At 45.7% G+C, this 12087-nt stretch overlaps 1 protein-coding gene across 1 annotated transcript in view; it reads right to left on the reverse strand.

The window, feature by feature from the left end:
* pnoca (prepronociceptin a) overlaps window positions 1–4888 on the reverse strand; it is a gene marked incomplete at its 3' end in the record, with an annotated part of 18204 nt that extends 13316 nt beyond the window's left edge. The window contains exon 1 of the mRNA XM_083662177.1: window positions 4805–4888. The remainder of the gene's footprint in view (window positions 1–4804) is intronic.
* Window positions 4889–12087: the final 7199 nt, after the last annotated feature.

The raw sequence follows: 12087 nt of genomic DNA on the forward strand, positions 1-12087 counted from the left end.
TACATAGACATGTGATGCTTTGCTATGCTTTTAACCCGCCCGTAAGTCCCCCGCAACCTTTTTGCTTGAGTGGTTGGCCATAAGTATCTTCACTAGATTTAAGAATGAGCCCACTAGAGCTAGAGTCATATCGGCTGCAGACACCAGTAGAAAATCGGGGACATTTTCGGGGACAGCTCCAGCCGAGGACAGGTCCCCAAAAACAGGGACTGTCCCCGAAAATCGGGGACGTCTGGTCACCTTAGAGTTATCCCCAAAAAGTCGGGGATCCACGAAAAGTCGGGGATCACCCTGCTCCAGAGCAGGGCCAGCTAGCCGGAGCTGAAGTTGGGGTTAGCCCACTTTGGAGTGGGGCAGGATTGTGCAAGTGTGAAAGCTTTCTTAGCCCCGGGCTAACAGCTCTCTTAGCCTGGGGCTATGTGCAGTGTGAAAACAGCACGGTGGCTCAGTGGTTATCTCTGAGGCGCTGTTGCCTCACAGCAAGAAGGTCCCGGGTTTGAACCCCGGTCCGTCCCAGGTCCTTTCTGTGTGGAGTTTGCATGCTCTCCCCGTGTTTGTGTGGGTTTTCTCCGGGTGCTCCGGTTTCCTCCCACCACCTAAAGACATGTATGTTAGGGTTAATACTCCTGTCAGTGCCCCTGACCAAGACACTGGCAAAAGAACTGGAGTTGGTCCCCGGGCGCTGCACTGCGGCTGCCCACTGCTCCTAGTTCTAGGAAGGTTCCTAGTAGAGGATGGCTCAAATGCAGAGGATGAATTTTGCCATGGGGATAAATAAAGGCTAACTTAACTTAACTTAACTTAACTTAAAAAAGCCCTCAAGGAGTGATGACAACCCATGATTGTAGCATCCACACGTCCTGCCTGCCAAAACCAAGATAATGCCTCTAACTTCTGTGCTATAGGAAATTCAAATGATGTAGAAAAGTTGTAAAGAAGTGAATGTAGAACACCAGGCATAGTGAATAGCTTAACAGTGTAATGTTACACTCCATTGGTCTCCAATCTATTCCTGTGTCTCAAAAAGACCCATGCGTGAAAAGGCCATCAAACACAGTGACCTCTGTGTCTTGTGTATTATTGATTCTTGTACTGTGCCTAGCCAGGCGGTACAGACAACAACCACACCCAGGGGCAGATAGCACACACACGCACACACACACGCACGCACGCGCACACACACACACACACACAAACACACACACACACACACACACGCACGCACGCACGCACGCACGCACGCACACACACACAAACGCACGCACGCACACACACACACACACGCACACACACACACACACACACACACACACACACACGCACACACACACACACACACACACACACACACACACGCACACACACACACACACACACACACACAGTGATGGAGAGCGCCACACACACTTTGGGAGAAATCTATTTGGGAGATTAAAATGTATCATTTGGCTGCAGCGCCACCATTGCCAGATGTCTTTAAAAAGCCATTGACAACACTATTGCAAATGGCAAAAATCGCCTCCATACAACTTGCGAATATATTTGTTACTTTTGTTTTGTTTGTAATAATAACCTAATAATTACATTTGTATCTCAAATCCTTTCTCATTTCTTCATACACAATATGTTTTCCATTATAAACATTGTTCCAGACTATTACACACACCAGAGGCAAATCTCCAGAGCACAGAAACAGCAATGTTGTGGTGCGAACCGCTGATGACATTTGACTGGCAGGCAATTAGAAAGATATTATATTATTTTTCTTTCATTATACTGTACTACGTGACAACCAGGAAAGACTAGTGACCACTGGAGAGTCAGATGACAGCCGGAACAGGGACGGCACCCAGGTAGCAGTATGGGTTAGCTCCCCAGCCTGCGTCTTCCGTGAGGAAGAAGCCCAACAACCCACGAGAGGCCTTTTAGGAGGGCCATTCAAGCCACAAGTGGAGTCTGCAGTGCCACCAATTACTGGTACTGCATGGTATCCACCAAGATACCATCACCTCGGAATGAGATGTTTGGAGCGGGGGAGTCTGGTGCAGCGCACAGGTCCTAGACCTGGTGAGACGAGGGAGGAGCCCGGCCGGGTGGCAACCCACAGAGCCCGGTCCCTCTACGTACCAGAGCCCTCCCCCTCCCCCGGTCCCGGCAGAGTAGTTCCGGAGCAGCGGATTGAGTGGCCCTGACCGCGTGACCACCTTCGACCCTTCCTGGAGGGCTGACCGTGGGTAGCTACTGGGACGTAAGTTGGGGCTTGGCCTGCCCCGGCTGGGTCACCTGGGCGAGGGTGTATGATGTTGCGAGACCCGAAACATCCTATGACCCCAGGGTACATCACTGAGGATACGTCCCAGTTATGCATCCATGCGATGTTTTCTCTTTATAGTATTAACAAATATCATAATTAATAATAATAACAAATATCACCTAGCCCGTAGCTCCACAAACACTACACCTGATGACAGACACCTGGCTCGTTCTCCCACATCTGCATACGAAATAGGACTGTGGATATACAAACCAGATACATGAAACAATGCAGTGTGTGTGTGTGTGTGTGTGTGTGTGTGTGTGTGTGTGTGTGTGTGTGTGTGTGTGTGTGTGTGTGTGTGTGTGTGTCTGTGCGCGTGTGCGTGTGTGCGTGCGTGCGTGTGTGTGTGTGTGCGTGCGTGTGTGTGTGCGTGGGTGGTATACTGCTGCCCATATCACAGTTCACATTGTACTTTCCAAAAAAGACACAGAATAGAAATGGTAATATAAAGTACATTAAAATTTGGGGAAACACATTCAAAAGAAAACGTAAGTAAAAAATACACATCTAAATGTAATAAACCAGCCAAGGTCAATCTATAGCTTTATACAAAGCAAGTGTAGAAAAGTATGTCAAGAGGAGATTTGAAAGATGATACAGACAGCTCTGCAGACTAGGAGCCCTGTAGCACCAAATAATGTAATAATTTCCTGAAAATGCAATAATGCCAGAAAATGTAATAAAATTTGCACTTAACTTGATCGAAAATGTAATAAACGCCATTAATGCTACAACTTTACCAATAATGTAAGTGTAGTGTTTCTGTGGTTCGCAGAAATCTAACACGGCAACATTTGATTGTGGTGACTGGGCTGGAATACTGTAGGTGAGCAGGGTGTTCCCTTCATCCAAACAGACCACGTCAATAGATTTACCTTTAGGCAAAATAAGCCTCTCATTCAGCTGCATCAACTCAAATATTCCTCTGATGAAATAAGGTCAAGAAAACCTGACCCTTCATGAAACAACAGGCACTCACCCAAACGACCTTGTGGTGATTATCTTTACGCTATACATCCTGAGCCACTGGGGAGGTAGGGCTACGTAAACACGTAGGCTAGGGCTTCACCTTGGGGAGGTAGTTATATATTATGATGATGATAATTGTCTGGTGTTGCACCGATTTCACGAAACACTGAATCAATGGTCTGATGACTAAGGTGACTTCAGATATTGACGACCCTGCAGTGTAGTTTATTACTTACACCTTGTGTTTTCGTCATTTGTCTGACTCTCGTATCCAGACGAGAGAGAATCCCACTGAGACGTCAGGTCAGAGGTCAGAAGTCACAGACAAACAACTTTGACCCTAGAATGATCATGGATGATAGAAGCACTCCAGAGTGCTGAACCTCCCCCGAGGAGAGCGTGCAAATACTTTTCTTTTTCCTCTCCGTAGATAATAGAGCCTTCTCATGGGGGGCCATTTTGTGAAGAAAAGCCAGGGTAAACACAGGTGCAAGCAAAACACTAATGAGGGTTTCAAACGTCCATGATTGGAATTTGGAAACCCTCATTAGTGTTTTGCTCGCGCCTGTGTTTATTCTGCCTTTTCGACTCAAAATGGCCCCCGTGAAAAGGGTCTATATAACACGGCATTAAGCAGTATTATCTTGTTTTGTTTTTTTATCTTGAGTCCCTGTTTTGGTTATTCATATAACACTTAACATTTTGCACTGAAGTCATCTATCTGACTCTCTTATCTTCCAATGAACTTTGATCACATTTGATTAGATCTGCAACATTAAAAGCAACCAAAGGTCAGAAGGTCAAGGGTTCTAACAGTGTGGGGGTATACCTGCAGACCCCGGAAGTATACTTCTTGTCATATCTCACAGGTGCTTTATTCTACCATTTCAATTTTTCATGACTTTGTCAATCAATTTCCTAATGACGTCATTGTTTTATGTTTATGTTTTATTAGCTTTTTTAATACCAATGTATTGGGGTCCTGAAAAGCACAGATTTAATAAATAATACTGCTCTTCCTATAAAGTAAGATGACGTTCGTAGTCAGAAATATAATACATCATGTAACTTTCTTAAAATATTCCCCCCTCAGATTACATTAATTACATTACTAATAATATTTTGAGAAGAAATAAGTTAACATTTTGCTATGACGATTGCAATGATGGTTGTTTCTTGCAGTAGTTTATTCTTAGTTTATTACTGGGGTCCCCAGGATAAGGGACCTCTTATGATTTCTTACTTGGTTTCTATAAAATTGCCTCCCAATCAACAGCTTTTTGTGCACAATCTTCTTCTTTATGAATATGTATCAATCAAATTCTTGAAAAGCACTATACTATTTCCATTTGTTCTTCTTCTATTGTTATTACCGTATTATTATTATTGTTCTTGTTGTTATTATTATTACTATTATTGTTATTATTATTATCAACTCTATCATAATCAATCCATCTATCTATGAAGATCCTCCAGGTAAAAGAGGCTGTAGGTCAGAGGTGAGGGTCTTACCTGTACCTGTGTGGGGTGAGGTGGTTGGTGGCTGGCGGTCCCTCGGGTGCTGCTTCAGGGCGTGCGGGTGTACGTTTCCTTCCCTCTGTCTCGCCGTGGTTCTCTGGCTACACGCAGGCTGGAGGCTGCTGCTCTTATAGGGGCCCGCCCCTCCCTTCAACCTCCTCCCTCCTCCACCACCTCCTCCACTGATTCTCTCGTCTCTCTCTCTTTCAAAACTCCTTCTTTCACCACGGAGAGGGAGGAGAGACATGAGACAGAGGGAGAGGGAGAGGGGGAAAGAGAGAGGGTGTGAATAACCCTCCCCCTGTCCCGGGGGCGGGGCATTTGTTCACAGGTTACTTGTACTTGTTACTCCAGTCCACACAGTGAGGATTTGGACAGTAAATTCAACTTTTAGGCATGACGCTGTCTGAAGATTCACCACCGGCAGCTCAAAAAATTCAAAGTCAAACGCAATCTGCTCCTCCAGTTCTATACAGCCATCCTTGAAAGCATCCTCACCTCATCCATAACCGTCTGGTACGGCAATCTGGACAGTAACTCACGCAACAAACTCCAACGAATAATAAAAAAAAAAGCTTCAAAAATCATAGGTACCCCCACTCCCATCACTAGACACTCTCTACCATAAACGGACAATCACAAGAGCACAAAAAAATAGTTTCTGACCCATCTCACCCACCCAGCCAATCACCTGTTCCAACTGCTGGAACACACCTGTTCCAACGGCGCTACAGATCCATTTCCACCAAAACAACCTGATTCAAAAACAGTTTTTTCCCCACTGCCATCAGGTTTGTGAACTCCACTCACCTCTGAAACCTCACTGCATACCTCTCCAGCAATGAATGTTCTGTATTTATGTTGCCATATGTCTGTCTATGTACTGTAATGTCTCATGCTGACACAATATTCATGTGCTTAACAATTGCTGTACCGAAAGCAAATTCTGACGACTTTGTTGTGCAGTCCTTAATAAATGGATCTGAATGTGAAAACTATGTGCGTGTTGTTACTTAGGTTAACAAGGGAAATCAAAGACGAGAGCTCTTCACAGAGAACAGACACATGGAACGAGTAGGCCTGCAACGAGCTGATAAGGACTGACTGGGGAACAAGACTCATGTATACAAGGAGAGGTGATTATAAAGCAGACACAGCTGGGCCAGACAGACAACATGTCATCCATAGACAAGAGCCGTGTTGGGAATGGTTCACTCATTCACTCACTCACTCATTCACTCCCTCACTATTCTCACTATGTAGTGTTTATCATAGTGAACTATATTCATTCACTCCCTCACTATTCTCACTATGTAGTGTTTATCATAGTGAACTATATGGGGAATGAACAAACGAGTTTTGGACAATGTGCATACAGGAGAGGACGAATATTTGATCTCACATTGCGAATAGACAAAACAAACGTATTAATAAAACACATCGAACTGTGTGCGAGGTGTCTGTGCGTGACGATTTTTTTTCTCCAGATGATGGATAAAAACTCAACGAACAAAACGGACTCTGTGTGCAAAGGACCTTAAAGGAACACTCTGCCCATTTTCAACCAGCTTTGTATCATTAGAACATCAGTAGTATTTCAGAAAACTGTCAACGGTTTTGAAGTCTGTCATTTAATTTGACAGTTATTGAGTGTTAAAGTGTGGACCAGTGACATCACTGGTCCACACTAACTCAAATGAATAACTCGTTAACTCAAATCAACTCTCAATAACTGTCAAACTATTCATCATTCATCTAGTTTGACAGTTATTGAGAGTTGATTTGAGTTAACGAGTTATTCATTTGAGTTAGTGTGGACCAGTGACGTCACTGGTCCACACTTTAACACTCAATAACTGTCAAATTAAATGACAGACTTCAAAACCATTTATAGTTTTCTGATATACTACTGATGTTCTAATGATACAAAGCTGGTTGAAAATGGGCGGAGTGTTCCTTTAAGCGTAAGCTAAGTGTTCAGGTGGCTGCTTTAAGTGTTAATCAGAGTGCTGCTGGCCTGTGGGTGGAAACTCGTGTCTGGTGATTTTGGCGTACAGTGCTCTGTAGCGCCTGCCAGTGGCGAGGAGTTCAACAGATCACGGGGGGCAGTGATCAAACCAGCTGGTGCTTCAAAAGCATCCCCTCCATCCACTTGCCAACCCTCCTGTAGGGCTGGTACTGTACGCACACAGGGCCAAACAGGGAGGACTGGCTGGCTCATGTGACTGAGTCATGTGACTTGACCATGTGGGTATTTAAAGCAGCTACGAGCAATATTTTCGATTGTTATTAAACAGTATAATTACAATATTGATGCATCACATCTTACCTATAATAGTAGCTGAGACCAAAGCCGTGTGAATCGGAGATTGCGGAGATTGAGTGTGTCTGTCTTGTGTCTGTCTACCGGCGGGCCGGATAAACCCGGAAGTGAAACGAAACGGTTTACGGCAGCTGCCTGCCTTCAACCGTTTCGCTCTGCCTAGCAACAGACCATAAACAAGGAGAACGCCATGCAGGGGCTTGCTACTCTCGCGAACATCTCTCGTTATATTCTAACCGTTTTTTTGGAAGTCATTTTGTCATTTTGTGGTTATGGCCGAAGCGGCTGCCTGCCGCAAACCGTTTCATTTCACTTCCTGATCTGCCCCGGCCGCAGACAGACTAATCGTCAAGACAACACTGGCCGATTCACTCGGGGTTCAAGCGAGACTACTCTGCGTTGGTCTCGTTTACTATTAGAGGTAAGATGTGATGCATCGATATTAAATTTAGACTGTTTAATAATCAAAAATCTTGGTCGTAGCTGCTTTAAGATGGCGTCTCACTCTGTCCTTTTGTCTGATGAAGAGCAGTGCTCGAAACGTAACCAGCAACGGTGCGATAAATATTTCCACTGGAGCCCATGCAGTGTGCAAGCTCTTTTATTTATTCAGGGCTGGCTGGCTCACCACCACAAGGCAGGCTAACTCTGGGGGTAGCTGGGTCCTGCCTGTTGGGTGCAGGTTGGTCGAGGCAGGCTGACTCTGGGGGTAGCTGGGTCCTGCCTGTTGGGTGCAGGTTGGTCGAGGCAGGCTGACTCTGGGGGTAGCTGGGTCCTGCCTGTTGGGTGCAGGTTGGTCGAGGCAGGCTGACTCTGGGGGTAGCTGGGTCCTGCCTGTTGGGTGCAGGTTGGTCGAGGCAGGCTGACTCTGGGGGTAGCTGGGTCCTGCCTGTTGGGTGCAGGTTGGTCGGTTCATTCTGTCACGCTGTCACACACAGTGACACAGAGGCAGGAGCTTCACTTAAAGGAGTGTATTCAATCAAAGATGAGAGCTCCTCACGGAGAACAGACACGTTTAGCAACTACAAGGAACTGACAAGGACTGACTGGGGAACAAGACTCATCTACAAGGAGAGGTGATCACAAACTAGACAGCTGGGGCAGACAGAGAGAGAGCATGTCACACACATAGCATCATAGCTCCAGGTGCTACTCTCACAGACTGTGTGATGAGTGTGGACTGTTTTACTGATGGACATATGACCTTCTAGTCATTTAGTCATTGAGTTTAACCTCATCCAGAGCAACTTCTCCATGAAGTAGGTCATTACCATTGGTCATTACAGACACTGTGTGTCTCAAAGCTATAGGGTAAGCACAGGTGTAACCAATAACATTAATGAGGGCCCTAGCTGGCACTGGAACACCTAAACGGGGTGGGACTCTCTCATTCATGTTACTAGAAATTGCATGCTGATTTCTGGGGTGGAGACTCTGGAGATGATGTGCCATTTTTTATTAGATTTTGTGGGGGGTGTGACCAAACGGTGTGTGTGTGTGTGTGTGTGTGTGTGTGTGTGTGTGTGTGTGTGTGTGTGTGTGTGTGTCATCAACCCCTGCCTGCATTGAAGCTTTGAAACACAGGAAGCGTTGCAGGCTTCAGGAAGCTGGCCTGTCGATACGTCTGTCCCTGTCCCCTCTTCTCCTCAGCTTGTCCTCACAGACATCACGTCTCTCATACTGTCCCCTCTTCTCCTCAGCGTGTCCTCACAGACATCACGTCTCTCCCACTGTCCCCTCTTCTCCTCAGCTTGTCCTCACAGACATCACGTCTCTCATACTGTCCCCTCTTCTCCTCAGCGTGTCCTCACAGACATCACGTCTCTCCCACTGTCCCCTCTTCTCCTCAGTGTGTCCTCACAGACATCACGTCTCTCCCACTGTCCCCTCTTCTCCTCAGCGTGTCCTCACAGACATCACGTCTCTCCCACTGTCCCCTCTTCTCCTCAGCGTGTCCTCACAGACATCATGTCTCTCCCACTGTCCCCTCTTCTCAGCGTGTCCTCACAGACATCATGTCTCTCACACTGTCCCCTCTTCTCCTCAGCGTGTCCTCACAGACATCACGTCTCTCCCACTGTCCCCTCTTCTCCTCAGCGTGTCCTCACAGACATCACGTCTCTCCCACTGTCCCCTCTTCTCCTCAGCGTGTCCTCACAGACATCATGTCTCTCCCACTGTCCCCTCTTCTCCTCAGCATGTCCTCACAGACATCACGTCTCTCCCACTGTCCCCTCTTCTCCTCAGCGTGTCCTCACAGACATCATGTCTCTCCCACTGTCCCCTCTTCTCCTCAGCGTGTCCTCACAGACATCACGTCTCTCCCACTGTCCCCTCTTCTCCTCAGCATGTCCTCACAGACATCACGTCTCTCCCACTGCAGTGAAGCATCTAAGAGCTGGAGATAAGCCCCAAAGTAAGTACGGTAAGTAAGTTTTAATTCACAATTTTTTAAAGCACACATAATACTGCTTCACAGAAGACAGACATTATGAAAACACACAAAAAACTGCCGAGGATAAAAACACAACAAAGCCACAGGCTTATTTCCATTGTGGTCCTCTGGGGGAAAAGGAAGGGGGATGGCTGACAGGATTGTCAGGTGCCAATACAATACTTACGACTCACAATACATAAATACAAACCTACATATAGCAATTAACATAAAACACATAGTTATAAAATACAATACACATTCTCGCCCTGATACAGTACCTACCTATTCTATGAGAGTGGATGCCAACCATTTTTTAATAGCCGTTTTAAAACTGCTCTGTGCCTCAATAAGCTTCAGTGATGCCGGAACTTTGTTCCATTCAATGGCAGCAGAGTAGAAAGGTATTCTTACCTACTAGAGTCTTAAATTTGAAAAGTCTGATATTAGTTAAGCTGCCTCTGGTGGCATAGCTGTGGATGTCCCTAAAACGGTTAAAGTAGTTGTAAAGATATTTGGGAACTGCATTGTGTGTGATTTTATGGGTAAGTCCTAATTTGATTTGGATGATTAGTTTTTTGAACTGGGAGCCAGTTTAGCTGTTGGAAATGTGTTGTAAAGAAAACTGAATTCTTCTTTAAGGGCATAACTTCACTGCGGAGAATCATATGCTTTGAGTGTATTATCAATACCTGGGTAATTAGCTTGTGAAGTAATCACAGTGAACTGAATGATCCATTCTCTGGTTGTTGGTCTTCTAAATCAGATGAATGGTGGCTGTGGTAACCTGGAGGTTAGAGGAGTGGTCATGTGGCCAGAACAACAACATCCATCAAACTCAACTCAACTCAAATCAACATCAAATCAAATCAAATCAAGCAGAGATCAGATTAAACAGACAGCGGAGAGTAATAATAATAATGAGAACAGAAACCGAGTCATCAGATACCTATCGCCTTCTTCGGCCCACGGTCATGTCCTCCTCCATCTTCAGAGATCGAGCAACTGGAGGAAGATTAAACTTCCGGACGCGCATCATATATAACTGACACAGTAATGATGCTTTGCAACGCTGATGTATTCGCCTCACTGAGCCCAGTGTTTTCTACCTCTGATGACATAATTATTTTTGAGTTTTGGCTTCAATCTGAGCAAAGACACAAAACGCTAAACGAGCAATTAGTTTGCATTGTTGTGTATCCTGCTGCCGCTCTCTAATTAAGCCCAACATCGCCCGCGGAGGTATTTTGGTTCACTACAAAGCAAACACAGAACAATCAGAATGCAGCTAGGCACGACAAACAGAGAGATCGAAAGAAATGGAGTGTGTGTGAGTGAGCGACTGAGACACAATGTGGAAACGGTGTGTCGTGTGTGTGTGTGTGTGTGTGTGTGCGTGTGTGTGTGTGTGTGTGTGAGAGAGAGAGAGAGAGAGAGAGAGAGAGAGAGCGTACGTGGTACATGGCTGTGTGTTTTATCTCAGTGGTCTGATCCATGAAGCAGATTTCCCCCATCAATCAATGTCATTAATTAAATAGCCGACTCGTTAAGACTTTTCCTGCGGGAAATGGCTGATAGCTAAACAGTCATTTAGACATAACCGCAACAGCATGCTAATCTTAGCCTAACAACCAGCAGAATCAAATAATAGAAATTGAAGCATCAAAGTGAACTCCATTGAGCAACAGCAATGTCACTGATGATGTCATAGACATTGTGACATCATCATTGAGTGACATCACTGATGATGTCATTCAGTGATGATCCTTGCACAGTCTTCCCCCCTTATCACTATTGTTAATATATTCTGCTGATGTGTTTTGCCTTTTCTTGATTTCCTTCTTCCTCCTCCTCGTCTGGACCTGGCCTGGGGAGGACGGAGGGAGGTTGCAGGTTTGTTGGCTGGAGATAAAGGGTCTTATCTTCTCCCCGCCAGGCGCTGAGAGGCCTGATCCAATCGAGACCTGGTTAAAAGAATTAATTGACTTCTGAACCCCAAGCCTCAATAGGAAGTATGTTCAGGGGAAAAACAAAGGTGGCGACGGGGGAGGGGAGGCGGAGGTTCTTTTTTAACATTCCCTGTGAAATGTCGGAGCGCGGCGCTGACGTAGGTGGGTGATGTTTTGGGAATAGAAGTTGGCAGCAGAAGTTGCCGTTAAGGAACTCTCCACGAGCAAAGTTGTGAGATTTCAAAGTGACTCAGGTGAAGTGTTTCAGCAGGGGAATGGATTTAAAACATGCAAAATGACGAGTAAGCAACTTTTGCTCTGATAACAGAACAACAGCGCTATGGCAGTTTGAAATCATTCACGACCAACTTTACACCTGGATTTAGTCATTTCCACCAACATCAGCATCTTCTCACGTTCCGGTTCAGGCAACGAGTTTGAGGAGTCGAGCTAAACCAAGTCGTCTTTCTCCAACCTGCAGTGACGAGAGAGGAGGAAACAAGGTGAACGGAGGAAGGGGTTGGAGGGCGAGAGAGCGAGAGAGAGAGAGAGAATGTCCCTGTACCAATTAAACGGT

The sequence above is a fragment of the Poromitra crassiceps genome, assembly GCF_964638095.1.
Source record: "Poromitra crassiceps genome assembly, chromosome: 28".
NCBI lineage: Eukaryota > Metazoa > Chordata > Actinopteri > Beryciformes > Melamphaidae > Poromitra > Poromitra crassiceps.